Genomic DNA, 19,597 nt, shown 5'->3' with positions numbered 1-19,597 from the left:
CTCTCTCTACAGCCTCTAAACACTATGATGGTGTTTCCTCTCTACAGCCTCTAAACACTATGATGGTGTTTCCTCTCTATAGCCTCTAAACACTATGATGGTGTTTCCTCTCTACAGCCTCTAAACACTATGATGGTGTTTCCTCTCTACAGCCTCTAAACACTATGATGGTGTTTCCTCTCTACAGCCTCTAAACACTATGATGGTGTTTCCTCTCTACAGCCTCTAAACACTATGATGGTGTTTCCTCTCTACAGCCTCTAAACACTATGATGGTGTTTCCTCTCTATAGCCTCTAAACACTATGATGGTGTTTCCTCTCTACAGCCTCTAAACACTATGATGGTGTTTCCTCTCTATAGCCTCTAAACACTATGATGGTGTTTCCTCTCTACAGCCTCTAAACACTATGATGGTGTTTCCTCTCTACAGCCTCTAAACACTATGATGGTGTTTCCTCTCTACAGCCTCTAAACACTATGATGGTGTTTCACATCCTGTCTAGATCCCTACTTCTGGAATAGGATTGTAATGTTTAACATTGACTCATGTACTTTATAATGCATTCATAAAGTATTCAGACCCCTTGACTTTTTCACATTGTTACGTTACTTATTCTACAATGGATTAAATAGTTGCTTTTCCTCAATCTACACACAATACCCCATTTTGACAAAGCAAAAACAGGTTTTTGTACATTTTGGCCAATAAAAAAGAAGACATCTGAAATATAATTTACATAAGTATTCAGACTCTTTACTCAGTACTTTGTTGAAGCACCTTTTGCAGCGATTACATCGTCTAGTCTTCTTGGGTATGAAGCTTGGTACACCTGTATTTGGGGAGTTTCTCCCATTCTTCTCTGCCAATCCTCTCAAACTCTGTCAGGTTGGATGGGGAGCGTCGCTGCACAGCTATTTTCAGGTCTCTCCAGAGATGTTCGATCAGGTTCAAGTCCGGCCTCTGGCTGGGCCACTCAAGGACGTTCAGACACTTGTCCCAAAGCCACTCCTGTGTTGTCTTGGGTGTGCTTAGGATTGTTGTCCTTTTGGAAGGTGAACCTTCGCCCCAGTCTGGGGTCCTGAGTGCTCTGGAGCAGGTTTCCATCAAGGATCTCTCCGTACACTGATCCGTTCATCTTTCCCTTGATCCTGACTAGTCTCGCAGTCCCTGCCGCTGAAAAACATCCCGACAGCATGATGCTGCCACCACCATGCTTCACCGTAGGGATGGTGCCAGGTTTTCTCCAGACGTGACACTTGGCATTCAGGCCAAAGAGTTCAATCTTGGATTCATCAGACCAGAGAATCTTGTTTCTCATGGTCTGAGAGACTTTAGGTGCCTTTTGGCAAACTCCAAGCGGGCTGTCATGTGCCTTTTACTGAGGAGTGACTTCCGTCTGGCCACTTTACCATAAAGGCCTGAGTGCTGCAGAGATGGTTGTCCTTCTGGAAGGTTCTCCCATCTCCACAGAGGAACCCTGGAGCTCTGTCAGAGTGACCATCTAGTTCTTGGTGACCTCCCGGACCAAGGCCCTTCTCCCCCGATTGCTCAGTTTGACTGGGCGGCCAGCTCTAGGAAGAGTCTTGGTGGTTCCAAACTTCTTCCATTTAAGAATGATAGAGGCCACTGTGTTCTTGGGGACCTTCAATGCTGCAGAAATGTTTTGGTACCCTTCCCCTGATCTGTGCCTCGACACAATCCTGTCTCGGAGCTCTACGGACAATTCCTTCGACCTCGTGGATTGGTTTTTGCTCTGACATGCACTGTCAACTGTGGGACCTCATCTAGACAGGTGTGTACCTTTCCAAATCATGTCCAATCAATTTAATTTACCACAGGTGGACTCCAATCAAGTTGTAGAAACATCTTAATGATGATCAATGGAAACAGGATGCACCTGAGCTCAATTCCGAGTCTCATAGCAAAGGGTCTGAATACTGATGTAAATAAGGATTTTCTATTTTAAATGTTTAATATATTTGCAAACATAAATAAAACATCTGTTTTGGCTTTGTCATGTGTGTAATTTTATAAATGTAAGAATACGGCTGTAATGTAACAAAATCAAGGGGTCTGAATACTTTGAACTTTAGATGATAATGTGTCAGTTTAACCCATTCTGGTATTGTTGAGCACCCTGCTCAAACCTCCAGCAGTGACTCGAGGTTTTACAGTAAGTTTTAAAGAGGTTTTACAGTAAGTTTTACAGGGGTTTTACAGTAACTTTTAAAGATGTTTTACAGTAAGTCTTACAGAGATTTTACAATAAGTTTTACAGAGGTTTTACAGTAAGTTTTACAGTATGTTTTACAGGGGTTTTAGAGTAAGTTTTACAGAGGTTTTACAGTAAGCATGGCCTGATAGTGCATTTGCCTCTACTATTAAAAGCTGGAAATGTGTGAATGGTTTCATCATTGAACTCTGCTTGATGGTTTTGATACGCCTTCCTCATGATCCACCTGCTGCTTCATACTAAAATAGATTATACTTTACCTTCATCATGATCCACCTGCTGCTTCATACTAAAATAGATTATACTTTACCTTCCTCATGATCCACCTGCTGCTTCATACTAAAATAGATTATACTTTACCTTCATCATGATCCACCTGCTGCTTCATACTAAAATAGATTATACTTTACCTTCATCATGATCCACCTGCTGCTTCATACTAAAATAGATTATACTTTACCTTCATCATGATCCACCTGCTGCTTCATACTAAAATAGATTATACTTTACCTTCATCATGATCCACCTGCTGCTTCATACTAAAATAGATTATACTTTACCTTCATCATGATCCACCTGCTGCTTCATACTAAAATAGATTATACTTTACCTTCATCATGATCCACCTGCTGCTTCATACTAAAATAGATTATACTTTACCTTCATCATGATCCACCTGCTGCTTCATACTAAAATAGATTATACTTTACCTTCCTCATGATCCACCTGCTGCTTCATACTAAAATAGATTATACTTTACCTTCATCATGATCCACCTGCTGCTTCATACTAAAATAGATTATACTTTACCTTCATCATGATCCATCTGCTGCTTCATACTAAAATAGATTATACTTTACCTTCATCATGATCCACCTGCTGCTTCATACTAAAATAGATTATACTTTACCTTCATCATGATCCACCTGCTGCTTCATACTAAAATAGATTATACTTTACCTTCCTCATGATCCACCTGCTGCTTCATACTAAAATAGATTATACTTTACATTCGCCAAACAACGTGTAAAATAATCATCAAGTCTAAAATTGTTGCATTTACCCACCATCCTCTGAAGACGAGATTAAAAACCAAACTTCCGATGAGTTCAATCAATTTTCTCTATCTTTGGTCATAAGTCATAAATAATCATAAAATATACTGACGTTACATTTTGAGCAACATATCAAGTTGAATTTATTCTTGAAAAAAATTTGCTAATTCAATATGTTTTTGTTTGTTTGTTGTTAATTTCATTTCACTCCCCAGAATAATTATTTACAGTGTGGATGAGTGTGTAAAATTCCAATGAAATGTACCATCTTACTACCCAAGAAGTTGAGAACCTACAGTACGACACCAGCTGTCGCAGGAAGGTCAACAAGATAATCAAGGACCTCAGCCAACATAGCCTGTTCTACCCCTAGACCATCAGGCTGCTGAATAGCTACCGCTAGTACGCTACCTACATATGGGCACTGTACCCTGCTATTACATCATGTGACTAATACACTGTAATCTAATCAACAGGTTACAGCTACTCACCATCAGGATTGTATGCACCGTAGGAGATGAGGAGACAGGAAAAGGAGAAACAGGCACTGGAATACACAGACAATACATCAATACATTAGACAATACATCAATACATTAGACAATACATTACACAATACATTACTCAATTCATCAATACATTAGACAATTAATTAATACATTAGACAATACATCAATACATTAGACAATTCATCAATACATTAGACAATACATCAATACATTAGACAATACATCAATACATTAGACAATACATTAGACAATTCATCAATACATTAGACAATACATCAATACATTAGACAATTCATTAATACATTAGACAATTCATCAATACATTAGACAATACATCAATACATTAGACAATACATCAATACATTAGACAATACATTAGACAATTCATCAATACATTAGACAATACATCAATACATTAGACAATTCATTAATATATTAGACAATACATCAATACATTAGACAATACATCAATACATTAGACAATACATCAATACATTAGACAATACATCAATACATTAGACAATACATCAATACATTAGACAATACATCAATACATTAGACAATACATCAATACATTACACAATACATCAATACATTAATACATTAGACAATACATTGGACAATACATCAATACATTAGACAATACATCAATACATTAGACAATACATCAATACATTAGACAATACATCAATACATTAGACAATACATCAATACATTACACAATACATTAATACATTAGACAATACATTGGACAATACATCAATAAATTAGACAATACATCAATAAATTAGACAATACATCAATAAATTAGACAATACATCAATACATTAGACAATACATCAATACATCAATACATTAGACAATACATCAATACATTAGCCAATACATCAATACATTAGCCAATACACCAATACATCAATACATCAATACATCAATACATCAATACATTAGGCAATACATCAATACATTAGACAATACAAATCATACAAATGAGACTAACTGAGACTATACACACACAGACACATCCCTCCCTCTCCCCCGCTCCTACCTGCCCAGCATTCGTAGGTTGCGTGGTCCGTATTTGTCCATGACGACGCCCAGCGGCAGGGTGATGGCTGAGAGTAGAAATGATCCCACGGTGAAGGCCAGGTTTAACATCTCATCCTGGTCCTTACAGATGAGCCAGCCGTTCATCCTCGTGGGTCCGTAAGGGTCCTGGAGAGCCAGAGGCCTCATTTCTACCCCATCCCCCAGCCCCACCACACCCTCCTCCTCCTCTGAGTAGTAATCACTGTAGTCATGATCGCCCCCTGGTGGAGGGCGGGGGAAAGACAGGTTGGGGGAGGTGGTGTGGTTACCTAGAGAGAGGAGACGTGTCAGGATAGGAATCTTAAAAGGGGATGTGGGGTCTCCCACCTAGACAGCTGTTTCTGGGGTCTCCCTCCTAGACAGATAATGTTCTTGGGGTCTCCCTCCTAGACAGCTAATGTTCTTGGGGTCTCCCACCTAGACAGCTGTTTCTGGGGTCTCCCTCCTAGACAGCTAATGTTCTTGGGGTCTCCCTCCTAGACAGCTGTTTCTGGGGTCTCCCTCCTAGACAGCTGTTTCTGGGGTCTCCCTCCTAGACAGCTGTTTCTGGGGTCTCCCTCCTAGACAGCTAATGTTTCTGGGGTCTCCCTCCTAGACAGCTGTTTCTGGGGTCTCCCTCCTAGACAGCTGTTTCTGGGGTCTCCCTCCTAGACAGATAATGTTCTTGGGGTCTCCCTTCTAGACAGCTAATGCTCTTGGGGTCTCCCTCCTAGACAGCTGTTTCTGGGGTCTCCCTCCTAGACAGCTAATGTTTCTTGGGGTCTCCCTCCTAGACAGCTAATGTTCTTGGGGTCTCCCTTCTAGACAGCTAATGTTATTGGGGTCTCCCTCCTAGACAGCTAATGTTCTTGGGGTCTCCCTCCTAGACAGATAATGTTCTTGGGGTCTCCCTCCTAGACAGCTAATGATCTTGGGGTCTCCCTCCTAGACAGATAATGTTCTTGGGGTCTCCCTCCTAGACAGACAATGTTCTTGGGGTCTCCCTCCTAGACAGCTAATGTTCTTGGGGTCTCCCTCCTAGACAGCTAATGTTCTTGGGGTCTCCCTCCTAGACAGCTGTTTCTGGGGTCTCCCTCCTAGACAGATAATGTTCTTGGGGTCTCCCTTCTAGACAGCTAATGTTCTTGGGGTCTCCCTCCTAGACAGCTGTTTCTGGGGTCTCCCTCCTAGACAGATAATGTTCTTGGGGTCTCCCTTCTAGACAGCTGTTTCTGGGGTCTACCTCCTAGACAGCTAATGTTCTTGGGGTCTCCCTCCTAGACAGCTAATGTTCTTGGGGTCTCCCTCCTAGACAGCTGTTTCTGGGGTCTCCCTCCTAGACAGATAATGTTCTTGGGGTCTCCCTTCTAGACAGCTAATGTTCTTGGGGTCTCCCTCCTAGACAGCTGTTTCTGGGGTCTCCCTCCTAGACAGATAATGTTCTTGGGGTCTCCCTTCTAGACAGCTGTTTCTGGGGTCTACCTCCTAGACAGCTAATGTTCTTGGGGTCTCCCTCCTAGACAGCTAACGTTCTTGGGGTCTCCCTCCTAGACAGCTAACGTTCTTGGGGTCTCCCTCCTAGACAGCTAATGTTCTTGGGGTCTCCCTCCTAGACAGCTAACGTTCTTGGGGTCTCCCTACTAGACAGCTAATGTTCTTGGGGTCTCCCTCCTAGACAGCTGTTTCTGGGGTCTCCCTCCTAGACAGATAATGTTCTTGGGGTCTCCCTTCTAGACAGCTAATGTTCTTGGGGTCTCCCTCCTAGACAGCTAATGTTCTTGGGGTCTCCCTCCTAGACAGCTAATGTTCTTGGGGTCTCCCTCCTAGACAGCTGTTTCTGGGGTCTCCCTCCTAGACAGATAATGTTCTTGGGGTCTCCCTTCTAGACAGCTAATGTTCTTGGGGTCTCCCTCCTAGACAGCTAATGTTCTTGGGGTCTCCCTCCTAGACAGCTGTTTCTGGGGTCTCCCTCCTAGACAGCTAATGTTTCTTGGGGTCTCCCTCCTAGACAGCTAATGTTATTGGGGTCTCCCTCCTAGACAGCTAATGTTTCTTGGGGTCTCCCTCCTAGACAGCTAATGTTATTGGGGTCTCCCTCCTAGACAGCTAATGTTCTTGGGGTCTCCCTCCTAGACAGCTGTTTCTGGGGTCTCCCTCCTAGACAGATAATGTTCTTGGGGTCTCCCTCCTAGACAGCTAATGTTTCTGGGGTCTCCCTCCTAGACAGCTAATGTTCTTGGGGTCTCACTCCTAGACAGCTAATGTTTCTGGGGTCTCCCTCCTAGACAGCTAATGTTTCTGGGGTCTCCCTCCTAGACAGCTAATGTTCTTGGGGTCTCACTCCTAGACAGCTGTTTCCGGGGTCTCCCTCCTAGACAGCTAATGTTTCCGGGGTCTCCCTCCTAGACAGCTAATGTTCTTGGGGTCTCCCTCCTAGACAGCTGTTTCTGGGGTCTCCCTTCTAGACAGCTAATGTTTCCGGGGTCTCCCTCCTAGACAGATAATGTTCTTGGGGTCTCCCTTCTAGACAGCTAATGTTCTTGGGGTCTCCCTCCTAGACAGCTAATGTTCTTGGGGTCTCCCTCCTAGACAGCTAATGTTTCTGGGGTCTCCCTCCTAGACAGCTAATGTTCTTGGGGTCTCCCTTCTAGACAGCTAATGTTTCTGGGGTCTCCCTCCTAGACAGCTAATGTTCTTGGGGTCTCCCTCCTAGACAGCTAATGTTTCTGGGGTCTCCCTCCTAGACAGCTAATGTTCTTGGGGTCTCCCTTCTAGACAGCTAATGTTCTTGGGGTCTCCCTCCTAGACAGCTAATGTTCTTGGGGTCTCCCTCCTAGACAGCTAATGTTTCTGGGGTCTCCCTCCTAGACAGATAATGTTCTTGGGGTCTCCCTTCTAGACAGCTAATGTTCTTGGGGTCTCCCTCCTAGACAGCTAATGTTCTTGGGGTCTCCCTCCTAGACAGCTGTTTCTGGGGTCTCCCTCCTAGACAGCTAATGTTTCTTGGGGTCTCCCTCCTAGACAGCTAATGTTATTGGGGTCTCCCTCCTAGACAGCTAATGTTTCTTGGGGTCTCCCTCCTAGACAGCTAATGTTATTGGGGTCTCCCTCCTAGACAGCTAATGTTCTTGGGGTCTCCCTCCTAGACAGCTGTTTCTGGGGTCTCCCTCCTAGACAGATAATGTTCTTGGGGTCTCCCTCCTAGACAGCTAATGTTTCTGGGGTCTCCCTCCTAGACAGCTAATGTTCTTGGGGTCTCACTCCTAGACAGCTAATGTTTCTGGGGTCTCCCTCCTAGACAGCTAATGTTTCTGGGGTCTCCCTCCTAGACAGATAATGTTCTTGGGGTCTCCCTTCTAGACAGCTAATGTTCTTGGGGTCTCCCTCCTAGACAGCTAATGTTCTTGGGGTCTCCCTCCTAGACAGCTGTTTCTGGGGTCTCCCTCCTAGACAGCTAATGTTTCTTGGGGTTTCCCTCCTAGACAGCTAATGTTATTGGGGTCTCCCTCCTAGACAGCTAATGTTTCTTGGGGTCTCCCTCCTAGACAGCTAATGTTTCTTGGGGTCTCCCTCCTAGACAGCTAATGTTATTGGGGTCTCCCTCCTAGACAGCTAATGTTCTTGGGGTCTCCCTCCTAGACAGCTGTTTCTGGGGTCTCCCTCCTAGACAGATAATGTTCTTGGGGTCTCCCTCCTAGACAGCTAATGTTTCTGGGGTCTCCCTCCTAGACAGCTAATGTTCTTGGGGTCTCCCTCCTAGACAGCTGTTTCTGGGGTCTCCCTCCTAGACAGATAATGTTCTTGGGGTCTCCCTCCTAGACAGCTAATGTTTCTGGGGTCTCCCTCCTAGACAGCTAATGTTCTTGGGGTCTCACTCCTAGACAGCTGTTTCTGGGGTCTCCCTCCTAGACAGCTAATGTTTCCGGGGTCTCCCTCCTAGACAGCTAATGTTCTTGGGGTCTCCCTCCTAGACAGCTGTTTCTGGGGTCTCCCTTCTAGACAGCTAATGTTTCCGGGGTCTCCCTCCTAGACAGATAATGTTCTTGGGGTCTCCCTTCTAGACAGCTAATGTTCTTGGGGTCTCCCTCCTAGACAGCTAATGTTCTTGGGGTCTCCCTCCTAGACAGCTAATGTTTCTGGGGTCTCCCTCCTAGACAGCTAATGTTCTTGGGGTCTCCCTTCTAGACAGCTAATGTTTCTGGGGTCTCCCTCCTAGACAGCTAATGTTCTTGGGGTCTCCCTCCTAGACAGCTAATGTTTCTGGGGTCTCCCTCCTAGACAGCTAATGTTCTTGGGGTCTCCCTTCTAGACAGCTAATGTTCTTGGGGTCTCCCTCCTAGACAGCTAATGTTCTTGGGGTCTCCCTCCTAGACAGCTGTTTCTGGGGTCTCCCTCCTAGACAGATAATGTTCTTGGGGTCTCCCTTCTAGACAGCTAATGTTCTTGGGGTCTCCCTCCTAGACAGCTAATGTTCTTGGGGTCTCCCTCCTAGACAGCTGTTTCTGGGGTCTCCCTCCTAGACAGCTAATGTTTCTTGGGGTCTCCCTCCTAGACAGCTAATGTTATTGGGGTCTCCCTCCTAGACAGCTAATGTTTCTTGGGGTCTCCCTCCTAGACAGCTAATGTTATTGGGGTCTCCCTCCTAGACAGCTAATGTTCTTGGGGTCTCCCTCCTAGACAGCTGTTTCTGGGGTCTCCCTCCTAGACAGATAATGTTCTTGGGGTCTCCCTCCTAGACAGCTAATGTTTCTGGGGTCTCCCTCCTAGACAGCTAATGTTCTTGGGGTCTCACTCCTAGACAGCTAATGTTTCTGGGGTCTCCCTCCTAGACAGCTAATGTTTCTGGGGTCTCCCTCCTAGACAGCTAATGTTCTTGGGGTCTCACTCCTAGACAGCTGTTTCTGGGGTCTCCCTCCTAGACAGCTAATGTTTCCGGGGTCTCCCTCCTAGACAGCTAATGATCTTGGGGTCTCCCTCCTAGACAGCTGTTTCTGGGGTCTCCCTCCTAGACAGCTAATGTTTCCGGGGTCTCCCTCCTAGACAGCTAATGATCTTGGGGTCTCCCTCCTAGACAGCTGTTTCTGGGGTCTCCCTTCTAGACAGCTACCCCTATACCCCCTGACTATCAGAACACAATCATTATAAAGAGCAGGTAAAAAGAGAGGTGGCATGTTGGTCTTACCTTCTCCATTGCACATGTAGGAGTAGTAACCTTCAGACTTGAGCATGATGAGTAGCGATCCCCAGCCCAGCAGGACAGCTGAGAAAAACAGGTTCTCTATGACGGCTGTCAACGCCATCCACCACCGCCTGGCGAATGCTGTGGCCAGGGACGGAGCCATGACCAGACGAGAGGGTGTGGGGGGGTGGGGGGGTGGGGTGGGGGGGGGGGCAGAAAGTGTTCTAGACAGAATATAGTGAGGCCCTCTGCCAGTATCTCTGGAGATCAGGGTTTTACAGGTCTGTTTGAAAACAGAGAGAGGTTATTTCAGCAGTTATTCACACTGGGTAGTGGTTGTTTTGAATACAATATCATGTGATCACAGTTACATGAATTACTTTATTGAACTTTATTATTGTTCAGGAACATTCTGAATGTTGATGATCACCATAGGAACCAGCAGACCCCCCCCCCCCCACCAAAACTCACAACTCTTATGTGACCACGTGGTCCTTTGACCTTCAAGGTGATTCGTATGGAACTCTCTCTTTGCCTCTGTTCTTGGCCCATGAGAGTCCTTCCCTCCCCCACTCCCCCTCCCTGTTATTTCTCAACTTCTCCCACCTTCCGCTATAAGACACATGGACACGCACATCAACCCGGGTGTTATTACCTAGGTAACAGTGTGACAGCGACACGTTTAAACTGAAATCTGCCCGGTGTCCAGCTACAACAGCAACGTTTCAGAGAGGGGATGAGGGTGAGCAGGGGGGGGGGGGGGGGGGGGTCAATTACGCGCTGGAGGTAACGACGGACTTCTGTTCCGTACCCGGTGCGGAAACTGATGATGAATGACTAACCGGTCCGAACATGACTAGCCTGCGGTCTCTCTCTCTCAACTCATCCGCATCTCTCTCAACTCAACACTTTAGCGCAGCAAACAGACGCCAGATAAACAAACCCGACTTCATCTAATCCTAACTCTGGAGCAAGAGACAAAACCACTATCAGAGAATAACGACAGGCCAAACCACTAGCTAATAAATGGGTAGTTAGTTAATGGATACGTGACTCAACAGGTTTATAAACAAGTGCGCAAACAATTTCTCCAATGTTGCCCAGATTATTCTATAGAATCCCTGCCTCTCCACATGACTGAACCCCAGAGGAACGAACGAATGAGATCACTGGTTTTTCACCGCGACACTAAAATGATCAACTTTAATGCTTATGCATACTCTTAACTTGGGAGAAAAACATGGTAAATCTAATTACAACATAAAAAACAATAGGCCTATTCTAACGACCATTGATTACAACATTACAACCTATTGCAATCAATTCAGCTCAGCACGTTTGTTATATAAAAGTACCCTTGGTGAAGGCAGGTATGACTCCATGTAGGTATATTTCAGATAAATTGCATACCTGTGAGTCGCAGACACAGACAGCCGAGACAGAAGTTCAGAGTTTATCAGAATTCTTCAATTCCTCTTGTTTTGATATATTCCTCAGAGATATCAACCCTTGGCATTTATTCTTTCTTTATTTCTTTCTCTCTTTCTTTCTCTCTTTCTTTCAATAACCAACATCTGCACGGAGAAGCCTTTATACGCGCTCCTGTCTTCCTATTGGCTGTCGGAGGTGCCGCTAGAACAATGCTACAGCCAATCAGAGCACCCACTCACAGTCGTCCACGGAGATAGAGAGAAACAGAGAAGGAAGCAAGGAAGGGAGGGAGGAAGGGAAGAGGAAATTATATAGGCCTGTCCTACTGACAAAGATTGCGTTTTGATTAAGTGAGCTTTTGATTAAGATAGATAGATTAAGTGATTTGGAACCGGACATTTATAATATTAAAGTAATTTCATTTTTTTTGTTCACCAGAATGGTTCCAGTCTAGTCAGAATGGTTCCAGTCTAGTCATCCCTGTACATCAGAATGGTTCCAGTCTAGTCATCCCTGTACATCAGAATGGTCCCAGTCTAGTCATCCCAGTCTAGTCAGCCCTGTACATCAGAATGGTTCCAGTCTAGTCATCCCTGTACATCAGAATGGTTCCAGTCTAGTCATCCCTGTTCATCAGAATGGTTCCAGTCTAGTCATCCCTGTACATCAGAATGGTCCCAGTCTAGTCATCCCAGTCTAGTCATCCCTGTACATCAGAATGGTTCCAGTCTAGTCATCCCTGTACATCAGAATGGTCCCAGTCTAGTCAGAATGGTTCCAGTCTAGTCAGCCCAGTCTAGCCATCCCTGTACATCAGAATGGTTCCAGTCTAGTCATCCCTGTACATCAGAATGGTTCCAGTCTAGTCATCCCTGTTCATCAGAATGGTTCCAGTCTAGTCATCCCTGTACATCAGAATGGTTCCAGTCTAGTCATCCCTGTACATCAGAATGGTTCCAGTCTAGTCATCCCTGTACATCAGAATGGTTCCAGTCTAGTCATCCCTGTACATCAGAATGGTTCCAGTCTAGTCATCCCAGTCTAGTCAGCCCGGTACATCAGTATGGTCCCAGTCTAGTCAGCCCTCTACATCAGAATGGTCCCAGTCTAGTCATCCCTGTCTAGTCAGCCCTGTTCATCAGAATTGTCCCAGTCTAGTCAGCCCTGTTCATCAGAATGGTTCCAGTCTAGTCAGCCCTGTCTAGTCATCCCTGTACATCAGAATGGTTCCAGTCTAGTCATCCCTGTACATCAGAATGGTTCCAGTCTAGTCATCCCTGTACATCAGAATGGTTCCAGTCTAGTCATCCCTTTTCATCAGAATGGTTCCAGTCTAGTCATCCCTGTACATCAGAATGGTTCCAGTCTAGTCATCCCTGTTCATCAGAATGGTTCCAGTCTAGTCATCCCTGTTCATCAGAATGGTTCCAGTCTAGTCATCCCTGTTCATCAGAATGGTTCCAGTCTAGTCATCCCTGTACATCAGAATGGTTCCAGTCTAGTCATACCTGTTCATCAGAATGGTTACAGTCTAGTCATCCCTGTACATCAGAATGGTTCCAGTCTAGTCATCCCAGTCTAGTCAGCCCGGTACATCAGAATGGTTCCAGTCTAGTCATCCCTGTACATCAGAATGGTCCCAGTCTAGTCATCCCTGTTCATCAGAATGGTCCCAGTCTAGTCAGAATGGTCCCAGTCTAGTCATCCCTGTTCATCAGAATGGTTCCAGTCTAGTCATCCCTGTACATCAGAATGGTCCCAGTCTAGTCATCCCTGTTCATCAGAATGGTCCCAGTCTAGTCAGAATGGTTCCAGTCTAGTCAGCCCTGTACATCAGAATGGTTCCAGTCTAGTCATCCCTGTACATCAGAATGGTTCCAGTCTAGTCATCCCAGTCTAGTCAGAATGGTTCCAGTCTAGTCAGCCCAGTCTAGTCATCCCTGTACATCAGAATGGTTCCAGTCTAGTCATCCCTGTACATCAGAATGGTTCCAGTCTAGTCATCCCTGTACATCAGAATGGTTCCAGTCTAGTCAGAATGGTTCCAGTCTAGTCAGCCCTGTACATCAGAATGGTTCCAGTCTAGTCATCCCTGGGAGACCCCAAGAACATTAGCTGTCTAGGATGGAGACCCCAAGAACATTAGCTGTCTAGGAGGGAGACCCCAAGAGCATTAGCTGTCTAGGATGGAGACCCCAAGAACATTAGCTGTCTAGAAGGGAGACCCCAGAAACATTATCTGTCTAGGAGGGAGACCCCAGAAACAGCTGTCTAGGAGGGAGACCCCAAGAACATTATCTGTCTAGGAGGGAGACCCCAAGAGCATTAGCTGTCTAGGATGGAGACCCCAAGAACATTATCTGTCTAGGAGGGAGACCCCAGAAACAGCTGTCTAGGAGGGAGACCCCAGAAACAGCTGTCTAGGAGGGAGACCCCAAGAACATTAGCTGTCTAGGAGGGAGACCCCAGAAACATTATCTGTCTTGGAGGGAGACCCCAGAAACATTAGCTGTCTAGGAGGGAGACCCCAGAAACATTAGCTGTCTAGGAGGGAGACCCCAAGAACATTGGCTGTCTAGGAGGGAGACCCCAGAAACATTAGCTGTCTAGGAGGGAGAACCCAGAAACATTAGCTGTCTAGGAGGGAGACCCCAAGAACATTAGCTGTCTAGGAGGGAGACCCCAGAAACATTAGCTGTCTAGGAGGGAGACCCCAGAAACATTAGCTGTCTAGGAGGGAGACCCCAGAAACAGCTGTCTAGGTGGGAGACCCCAAGAACATTAGCTGTCTAGGAGGGAGACCCCAGAAACAGCTGTCTAGGAGGGAGACCCCAAGAACATTAGCTGTCTAGGAGGGAGACCCCAGAAACAGCTGTCTAGGAGGGAGACCCCAGAAACAGCTGTCTAGGAGGGAGACCCCAAGAACAGCAGCTGTCTAGGAGGGAGACCCCAAGAACATTAGCTGTCTAGGAGGGAGACCCCAGAAACAGCTGTCTAGGAGGGAGACCCCAAGATCATCAGCTGTCTAGGAGGGAGACCCCAGGAACATCAGCTGTCTAGGAGGGAGACCCCAGAAACAGCTGTCTAGGAGGGAGACCCCAAGATCATCAGCTGTCTAGGAGGGAGATCCCAAGATCAACAGCTGTCTAGGAGGGAGACCCCAAGATCATCAGCTGTCTAGGAGGGAGACCCCAAGATCATCAGCTGTCTAGGAGGGAGACCCTTAGACTATTAGACTACTAAACTACCAGACTACTAGACTACCAGACTACTAGACTACCAGACTACTAGACTACTAGGTTATTAGACTACTAGACTACCAGACTACCAGACTACCAGACTACCAGACTACCAGACTACTAGACTACCAGACTACCAGACTACCAGACTACTAGACTACCAGACTACCAGACTACCAGACTACTAGACTACTAGACTACTAGACTACCAGACTACCAGACTACCAGACTACCAGACTACCAGACTACTAGACTACTAGACTACCAGACTACTAGACTACTAGACTACCAGACTACCAGACTACTAGACTACCAGACTACCAGACTACCAGACTATTAGACTACCAGACTATTAGACAACTAGACTACCAGACTACCAGACTACTAGAATACTAGAATACTAGACTACCAGACTACCAGACTACCAGACTACCAGACCACCAGACTACCAGACTACTAGACTAACACACACCAGACAACTAGACTACCAGACTACCAGACTACTAGACTACTAGACTACTAGACTACTAGACTACTAGACTACCAGACTACCAGACTATTAGACAACTAGACTATTAGACAACTAGACTACCAGACTACCAGACTACTAGAATACTAGAATACTAGAATACTAGAATACTAGAATACTAGACTACCAGACTACCAGACTACCAGACTACCAGACTACCAGACTACCAGACTACCAGACTACCAGACTACCAGACTACCAGACTACCAGACCACCATACTACCAGACTACCAGACTACCAGACTACTAGACTAACACACACCAGACAACTAGACTACCAGACTACTAGACTACCAGACTACTAGACTACTAGACTACTAGACTACCAGACTACTAGACTACTAGACTACCAGACTAACACACACCAGACAACTAGACTACCAGACTACCAGACTACCAGACTAACACACACCAGACAACTAGACTACCAGACTACCAGACTACCAGACTACTAGACTACTAGACTACCAGACAACTAGACTACCAGACTACTAGACTACTAGACTACCAGACTACCAGACCACCATACTACCATACTACCAGACTACCAGACTACTAGACTAACACACACCAGACAACTAGACTACCAGACTACCAGACTACTAGACTACCAGACTACTAGACTACTAGACTACCAGACTACCAGACTACCAGACTACCAGACTAACACACACCAGACAACTAGACTACCAGACTACCAGACTACCAGACTAACACACACCAGACAACTAGACTACCAGACTACCAGACTACTAGACTACTAGACTACCAGACAACTAGACTACCAGACTACCAGACTACCAGACTACTAGACTAACACACACCAGACAACTAGACTACCAGACTACCAGACTACTAGACTAACACACACCAGACAACTAGACTACCAGACTACCAGACTACCAGACTAACACACACCAGACAACTAGACTACCAGACTACCAGACTACCAGACTACCAGACTACCAGACTACTAGACTACTAGACTACCACACACCAGACTACCAGGCTACCAGACTACCAGACTACCAGACTACTAGACTAACACACACCAGACAACTAGACTACCAGACTACCAGACTACTAGACTAACACACACCAGACAACTAGACTACCAGACTACCAGACTACCAGACTACCAGACTACTAGACTACCACACACCAGACTACCAGGCTACCAGACTACCAGACTACCAGACTACTAGACTAACACACACCAGACAACTAGACTACCAGACTAATTAATTAATGTGATTGGATGTTAATTATTTGACTAGCCTACCTGTATTTGACATTGTGTTGTTATTTCGCTGAACACCAGATGGTTTAATTTTATTTTTGGCAGTGAAACTAGACTACACAGGCGAGAAAAAAACCTAATCCGTTGGAAAATATAAATGTACATTTTGAAAAATGTGAAGAAAAAACATGTAAAAAATAAATTAAAATAAAAAGAATATAATAAATTAAAAAAATGTGAATCACATTTTTATTACGCGTACCCCCGACGGCATTACGCGTGCCCCCCGACGGCATTACGCGTGCCCCCCGACGGCATTACGCGTTGCCCCCCGACGGCATTACGCGTTGCCCCCCGACGGCATTACGCGTTGCCCCCCGACGGCATTACGCGTACCCCCCGACGGCATTACGCGTACCCCCCGACGGCATTACGCGTACCCCCGACGGCATTACGCGTTACCCCCGACGGCATTACGCGTGCCCCCCGACGGCATTACGCGTGCCCCCCGACGGCATTACGCGTACCCCCCGACGGCATTACGCGTACCCCCCGACGGCATTACGCGTACCCCCCGACGGCATTACGCGTACCCCAGTTTGGGATTAGTTGGACCATAAGGCAACACACACAGACACGCATTGCCAAATAACGCTACTAATTGGTTTGGAATATTTGAACAAGACTGAGTGGCTAACGACTTCTAGGCCTTTGCTGTGTTAAGTCGTCAGGAAAACATCTGACAATCCTACCGGTGTGTCTGAGCTATTACAAAACCCCAGATATGAGCTGAAAAACAAGCTGGTCAACAAGGTTTCTTGCGACTACAGGGGGTGCTGTTTTCTCATTAGCATAATTGCATTACAGACTAAACGGCTTCCTACTAAATTCTTGCTCGTACAATATGCATATTATTACTATTATTGGATAGAAAACACTCTCTAGTTTCTATAGGCGTTGGAATTTTGTCTCTGAGTGGAACAGAACTCATTCTACAGCAATTTCCCTGACATGGAGTCAGATTTCACACATTTTGGCCCCTGATCTGGAGTCAGTTTAAAGGCCACTGTTATTGCTATGAGCATACGGACACTGCTTACGTCTTCCCCTGGATGCCTTTACGTGATGACGCATAGAATGGTATCGATTGCGCAATCACAGGCACTATAAATGAAAAAAACCTGTAGGTAGGAACTCTTTTCCAGCTGCGTCAGGCGCGCGGAGGACACCGACCTGCTTTTTTTCCAAGCTTTAGTGTAGGGAGTAATATTTCTCCGGTCATGTTTCTACTCATTATAGGAGTTAAAAACATCATAAGGTAGTTAATTTAAATCGTTTTATAGCAATTTATAGCCGTTTAGTGCGATTTTGGGACATTTATTTCTGAGACACTATGAATCTCTGGGCACGGTTCCAGTTCATGCCGAACGCAATGGGCATTTCTACATGGCAAGAGGACAGCTTTCGACCAAAAGACGATCAAAGTAGGAACAATTTATTATGTTAAATCGTGTTTCTGTCGAAAAATGTTATTCGCTTATGACGTCATTTTGTTTGACGTAGCTTCGCTTGGCGCAAACTGTATTGAAAAGTAAGGATAATTTAAAAAATGTAAATCAGCGATTGTATTAAGAATTAAATTGTCTATCAATCGCTGTCCACCCTATATTTTTTAGTCACGTTTATGAGTATTTATGTATACGACTAGATCACTGTCTAATATGGCGCACGACATTGTCTGACCAGCTGGGCAACTTTTGTCATTGTCTAACCATGATTTTGGTGGCTAAATATGCACATTTTCGAACAAACTGTATATGTATGTTGTAATGTGATGTTACGGGAGTGTCATCTGAAGAATTCTGAGAAGGTTAGTGAAAAAATTAATATATTTTGGCGATGTTTACGTTATCGCTCTCTTTGGCTAGAATCAATGCTCTGGTAACGTTTGCATATGTGGTATGCTAATATAACGATTTATTGTGTTTTCGCTGTAAGACACTTAGAAAATCTGAAATATTGTCTGTATTCACAGGATCTGTGTCTTTCGATTAGTGTATGCTGTGTATTTTTACGAAATGTTTGATGATTAGTAATTAGGTAAACACGTTGCTCATTGTATTTATTCTAGTCCATTTGTGACGGTGGGTGCAATTGTAAACTCTGATATCTACCTGAAATATGCACATTTTTCTAACAAAACCTATCCTATATCATAAATATGTTATCAGACTGTCATCTGGTGAGGTTTTTTCTTGGTTAGTGGCTATCAATATCTTAGTTTAGCCGAATTGGTGATAGCACCTGATGGAGTAAGAAACTGATGGAGTTAGAAAAGTGGTGTCTTTTGCTAACGTGGTTAGCTAATAGATTTACATATTTTGTCTTCCCTGTAAAACATTTTAAAAATCTAAAATGGTGGCTTTATTCACAGGATCTGTATCTTTCATTAGGTGTCTTGGACTTGTGATTTAATGATATTTAGATGCTACTATTTAATTGTGACGCTATGCTAGCGATGCTAATCAGTGTGGGGGGGGGGTTCGGGGTGCTCCCGGACCCGGGGTAGGTGCTCGGTAGAGGTTGAAAAAATAAAATAAAATAAAAGGTTAGGCTATAGGCTACTACAGTTCAAAAACAACTCAACAACAAGGTTATGAATTGACGGACAACAGGCCGAAAGTCTTGAGAATGCAGAAAATGAGGCATAGAAATTAATACTCTCTGTCTCTGTCTGTCTCTGTCTGTCTCTGTCTGTCTCTGTCTGTCTCTGTCTGTCTCTGTCTGTCTCTGTCTGTCTCTGTCTGTCTCTGTCTGTCTCTGTCTGTCTCTGTCTGTCTCTGTCTGTCTCTGTCTGTCTCTGTCTGTCTCTGTCTGTCTCTGTCTGTCTCTGTCTGTCTCTGTCTGTCTCTGTCTGTCTCTGTCTGTCTCTGTCTGTCTCTGTCTGTCTCTGTCTCAATTCAATTCAAGGGGCTTTATTGGCATGGGAAACATGTGTTAACATTGCCAAAGCAAGTGAGGTAGATATTATACAAAAGTGAAATAAACAATACAAATTAACAGTAAACATTACACATACAGAAGTTTCAAAACAATAAAGACATTACAAAT

The 19,597-nt window shown here is 44.9% G+C and overlaps 1 pseudogene; it reads right to left on the bottom strand.

Moving 5' to 3' along the window:
- Window positions 1-10,210, bottom strand: part of LOC129863323 (large neutral amino acids transporter small subunit 4-like) — a 46,787-nt pseudogene extending 36,577 nt beyond the window's left edge.
- Window positions 10,211-19,597: the final 9,387 nt, after the last annotated feature.

The sequence above is a fragment of the Salvelinus fontinalis genome, chromosome 10 (assembly GCF_029448725.1).
Source record: "Salvelinus fontinalis isolate EN_2023a chromosome 10, ASM2944872v1, whole genome shotgun sequence".
Taxonomy (NCBI): Eukaryota; Metazoa; Chordata; class Actinopteri; order Salmoniformes; family Salmonidae; genus Salvelinus; species Salvelinus fontinalis.
The sequence above is the reverse complement of the archived record's forward strand: the minus strand, read 5'-3'. Positions and strand labels throughout refer to the sequence as shown.